Source organism: Prunus mume, linkage group LG2 (assembly GCF_029339155.1).
Source record: "Prunus mume cultivar Tortuosa linkage group LG2, ASM2933915v1, whole genome shotgun sequence".
In the NCBI taxonomy this organism is placed as follows: domain Eukaryota; kingdom Viridiplantae; phylum Streptophyta; class Magnoliopsida; order Rosales; family Rosaceae; genus Prunus; species Prunus mume.
The window spans coordinates 33,169,373-33,175,325 of NC_142699.1; the positions used below are offsets into that span (position 1 = coordinate 33,169,373).

The following is a 5,953-nucleotide window of genomic DNA, read 5'->3' on the forward strand; positions in this document are numbered from 1 at the left end:
AAGATATGATGGCCCATTAGTTTACTTGTATGCGTGTATGATTAATCAACAAAATCGATTGCATGTTATTATTTGTAGTTGACAGGTATAAATTATAAATAAATGTATTGATTTATTTTTATCCTTTATGCATATTTTATTTAATTGGTTTGTTTACCAATTTTAAGCATGTTTTTAATTCATTACAATATGTTATGATGAGTTTGTATTATACAAAAGATCAGGGCCCGAAGTTCGTCGATCCTCATCATATAACTAGATTAGGACCTCGAGTCTTTTTGATTGAATCAGAACCTGAAGTTCTTTGATTTCAAATAATTGAGGGCGTGAAGTTCCGCAAATTTAAAGAGCAAATAAGGACATGAAACTCCTTGATTTTGTATTAATCAAAATTAGAATTCTATGAGGCCTACATATGTCAAAAACACGAACCACAAGTTTCGAGTGCATATACATCGATTTGAGTATGAAGTTCAAAGCACAACTATTAATTCAAATTATTTAGATCTACGTATTCAAACCTGTAGTTTTGAATATATGTTGATATGAACTTTAAGTTCACAGTTTTTCATGGATCCTAATACTATATATGAACCTGAAGTTTATTACTTATTTGTGCCTATATAAACCTGAATTGTTTGGAAATCCAATTCTTAAACTTGTAGTTTTATCTACATATTAAATCCACATTAATATTGGATTATCTTGGAATTTCATAGTCTTTAATTAATTTATTTTATTCCTCGTTTACACCCCACTTTACTCATTTTATTTTATTTTATTTTATTTATGTTGGGTTATTAGTTAATTTCGTTTTACAATGGTAATGTCTTATATTACCGCCCCAATATTGACAGCTAGAGGCGTCTATTGGAGAAACTTCCTACTTTCTTTTGTGGGTAGGAAGTTTATGATGTCATGAACCAGAAGTTCATGAGGCCCCAATATTGCACAACTATTACAGTAGTTGAAGATTATGATATCATGAACTAGAAGTTCATTGATTAGATAACTTTTATGTTGTGGCATGACTATCTTGGCAATCCATGTTCTACAATGATGCATAAGATTTTTATAAATTTGTAAGGACATCGTTTAAAGACTCAAAATATTGTCTTGTCCAACAAATATCATTACACATAATGCTCACAAATAAAAGTTGTCATAAGATCATCTCAGTCAAAAATTGACTTTGAGCCCTCTTTCCTTAAATAATTCAAGGGGATAGTTGTGAGCCTATAAAACATTTAATTATGGATCACTTCACCAGTTTTATTGAATGTCCCTACTAAAATGGTCAGATATTTGTCTCTTGTCAAGACGCTTACGAGCACAACTCCCATATTATCCAATCCAGTTAATTTGACTTGATAATGATGATGAGTTTATTTTCCTAAATTTTGAGACAATTTTCCCACCGTTAGGGGAAATAATGGCAGTTCCTAAAGAACGTCGTGAAATAGTGTTGAATCGGTCTGCTTTTGTCTCATCAAAGGATAATGCATATATAAGTTACGCATATGCTAACATGGATTGATATTCTCGTCTCACAATCCATTAACATGGTGACTATATATATAATGCATGCCTGAAGCATGACAAAAATATAGGTTCTAAAGACTTAACTCTCGGAAGTTGAGATTATTTGAAAAATTCATGCCCCATAAAAAATAACGCTCTATAGGAGTTTATGATCCACATATTCCACAAATCGATGATACATTTGGTTTATTAGTAGCTAGCTACTACAATCATCAAGGGCTATGATTATATTAAATCACGTTTCATGAATGTCGACAAGTTAAGTGATGGGCCAAAATGGAAATAGGCAATTCCATTTATCACTAAATATGAAGTGTGTGATATTCAACCTATAGCTCAAACACTGAATTACAAATATTAAGTATGAAGGTTACGAATTGGTGTTTGTGAACTGAAATAAGATCACTAATATGACATAAGGTTTCCTGGGAGAGACATGGTTTTAGTCTCCCATCTCATCATAGATACATTCACATTTCTATAAGTGCATTTGTTATTTTAACGCGAAACTTATAGCATGTGTTAAAAGCATATTTATTAAGACTGTATGGTACATGGAGATCCTCAAAGCTCATGAAATATTTGAGATATATCAAGTGAAGCAGCCCCTTGAAGGATATAAAGTGTCACGATATTTTTAATTAAGAGTTAACACTAAAAGTCTAAGTACTTTGAATTCAAATTTCATATTGTTGTAACATATTCTAACTATTAGAAAATTGTTGATGCTCCTAAAGAGTTCAATCATTTGAAAAGTGAAAAGCATGTTGAATACTGTGATAAACGATCATGTATGAAGGCAATGTTGCTTGTATTGCTCAAATCAAAGAAGGGTTAATCAAGGATGACATAGTTTCAAAAAAAGCCAGGAGATTGGAGTCAAACAAATTTGTTCACAAGATAATCTTGCGAACCTTTTTTTACCAAAGCTTTTCTGAAGCCTAAATTCTAGAAGTTAGTGAAAATCATAGGGATATATCAATCAGGGGGAGCATCCCAATTCTACTACATGCAGGACATATGCGCGTTGTACTCTCTTTCCCTTCAACTAGGTTTTTGTCCCACTAAGTTTTTCCTCGCAAGGTTTTAATGAGGCAACATAAGCGTGTCCAACACCAGATCAATGATCCAAAAGAAATTTGCACTCTTTTTCCCTTCTCTTCAGTTTTGTCCCACTAGGTTTTCCAAGCAAGGTTTTTAATGAGGCAACAATGTCATTGTGTGGTGGACATCCAAGGGGGAGTGTTATAAATCTATGGAATGTGGATGACCACCATAAACATCTATTACCTCCACCCCTTATTGCTTTCTAACCTATGCCCTTATTATTGTAATTAGTAGCTATAAATTGTGAATTAATACCTCTATTGTAAGCTTATAAATAGGCGCTTATCAAAGATGAATGGTTTAAGTTGATACAAGTTCATAGAACAAATTCTCTGTATTTCTCTTCCTCTTATTGCACTCTACAATTCCCCCTAGTTTTATAACAATATATATGTAAACCTAATCTTATTGCCATCAGTTTGCTGAAATTATACATACAAATTAACTTACCATATTGCAATGCTAGGAAAGAATATAAACTAAATAAGACCAAATTGAAAAAACTACCATGGTGCGTAGTCTTTTTGTTTAGAACAAGCGCTTCAACCCTTTTTGCATTGCAGAGAACTTCAAACAAGATTTTAACGTCATCCACTTCAGGCATCAGGAAAAGCTCAGCTTTTTCTAAACACCTAAATTTCCCAAAAATTACTTGGTGAATCGATACATCCCCTGACCATTTCAAATACTTCAGATTTGAGCAAAAATATTTAACAAATTCTTGCAAGTGGAAAGAAAATCCGAGTCGATAAGTATGTCTTCAAGTTTTTCACCTGAGATGCTAAGGATGAGGCCACAAGACATAGTGCTATGCACAAAACTAAAAGATTTCAAAGAGGAGCTTTCAATGGTGGCCTGTTTTATTCCAAAAACTCGTTCAAGATGTAATTCCTTGATGCACTTACATGAACACGAGATCCGTTTGAAAAACCCCTAATCATCTTCTATACGCATATATCTCAGCCTCAAGTATTCAAGATTAGAGGAAGAAGCAAGGGAGGTTGCTTTAAGAATCTGATAGCGATAGGGACCTCAAAGATCCACAAAGAAAGACAGACGACGGTAACAAATAAAGTCTCCCTACTGCTTCGGCATTAACCTCAAGAACTTCAACTTTACACCTCACAACATTGTGGATTCACGTAATAAATCGAAACCTCACATCTTCAGCGAAACATGGATTTTCTCTTGAAGGCAGGATGAATGAATAAGAACCTATCCAAAGAACTCATTAACTTTAATAGCTTTTCGCAGGTTAACAAATTTGCATAATACCCAACAAAATTCAGTGAGGGAGTTGACAGATAAACTCTCTGCATCTTTTGGAGACAGCTGAAACGAGTGAGGTCTTCTATAACAAGGAAGGCAAGAATGTTATGAGCAATTTCGTGTGAAAGGTTGCTGATTCTGTCTATCATTTTTCGGAAGATTAATTACTTCAATTTTTTGAAATTTGGGAAGTCAATCAAGTTCTAGTCACAGTGCAATGTTTCAAGATAAAATGGCCTAAACTAGAACAGACCAAAATAGAGTTTGGTGCCTACGTTACATGTCAAATACATATAGTTCAACATTGCAACATAAAATGCCTAAAAATTGCGGTTGTTGAGCTCAATGCAGGAGGAGAGATGCCCTTGTAAAGCTACATTATCGTAAATGTTTTGCAATCTGCAATATCTCATATTAAACCCAGAACACTGCAGGAAAGGCAACAATCAACAAGCAAATCAGTTGAAATTTCCGCACCCAAAAAAAAAAAAACTCATGAAAGAGAGGGGGAAAGAAATAGGCAACACTTTCACTTACATCAGTTTTAGGTTCAAAGAATTCTGGGTCAGACATTATTTCCAAAGTACTCAAATTACACATTCCTTGAAAAGTGGAGACAATTCCTGGGACTAGCATATCACGAAAACTTCCAACATGAAAAGACAAATAACAAACATTCTCTACTAGCAGTGGCATGAAATCTCCATAGAAGACAGCCTAAAAGTTATAAACACAAACATAAGGAAACTGAAAGACAAGAATTACGAACATTAATTAAGAAAAGAACGACCTGCAATATATTTGAGAGAATAAGTCGATGAAATAGTCATTACTAACTAAAAGTTGAAACTATCATGGTTTTTGAAGTACTTGATCTGTCAAAGTACTATTACAAAGTTTCAGACTGACAATTCTAAAACAAACAAGAAACATCAACATGAAATTTCATTCTAGCCAGTATAACCAAAATTAATGAAAAATATAACCAAATCTTATTGCCATCAGTTTTCTGAAATTAACTTACCCCTGTTGCCATGCTGGGAAAGAATATAACCTAAACAAGACAAAATTGAAAAAACAAAAACCATGAAATAAAAAGAACATCTTGAAGAATAGTGTCAAGTTACCATGGTGGTCTCTCTGTTTAGAACAAGAGTTTCAACCTTGTTTATACTGCAGAGAACCTCAGCTAATATTTTAAAGCAAAGGCGATTAGATTCCAGAAAAAACTTGGCTTTTTCTAAAGACGTAGATTTCCCCAAACTTTGGCCAATCCATACATCATCCCCTGACAATTTCAAATACTTAAGATCTGGAGCAAAAATATTGACCAAATTCTTGAGACAGTTATGATGATCCAAGTGAACAAGAACAAGTATGTCTTCAAGTTTTTCAGCTGAGATGCTAAGGATAGGGTCAATATACACAAGGGAATCAAGCACAAAACTAAAAGATTCCAAAAAGGAGATTTCATTGGTGATCTAATTTATTCCAAAAATATCTTCAAGATGTAACTCCTTGATGCACTTACATGAACATGAGATCCATTTGAAAAACCCCTCATCTTCTGTGAAAACATCATCCAACTTCAAGTATTTCAGTCTATCGCAGTGCTTGAAAAATCGGCCTAATAGGCGGCTAGGCGGTCACTAAGCGGGCGCTAAACGGGTGATAGGCTGGCGCTAGGCGGCTAGGCGATCGCTAGGCGGCTAGGCAGTAGCTAGGCGGGAGCTAGGGGGCTGGGCGGGCGCCTGGGCTGGTTGGGTCTTTTTCCGGTGCAGAACCTGGAGGACGAAGCAGTGGCTGCGAGTGCAAGTTCCGTCCTCTGCGAGTGGAAGCTGGAACATATTTAAAGAGTATAGCCGGTCGGCTATACCTTTCAAATGTATTTAGATTGAAGTATTGAAATATAACGCCGATCGACGTGCTATACAGTATTTAAAAAATTTCGGACATATTTGGAGAGTATAGCCGTACGGCTATACCCTTTAAATACACAATTTTGTCCTATTATTTTAGGGTTTAGGGCTAAAAT

The 5,953-nt window shown here is 34.7% G+C and overlaps 1 long non-coding RNA gene across 1 annotated transcript; it reads right to left on the bottom strand.

Annotated features, from left to right (window-relative positions):
• Nucleotides 1–4,114: 4,114 nt before the first annotated feature.
• On the bottom strand, nt 4,115–5,720 carry LOC148920097 (uncharacterized). Its single transcript, XR_016124492.1, has 3 exons — nt 5,450–5,720; nt 4,456–4,635; nt 4,115–4,346 (listed from the first exon to the last, which is right to left on the bottom strand). It is a non-coding gene; the product is annotated as an uncharacterized LOC148920097 (long non-coding RNA).
• Nucleotides 5,721–5,953: the final 233 nt, after the last annotated feature.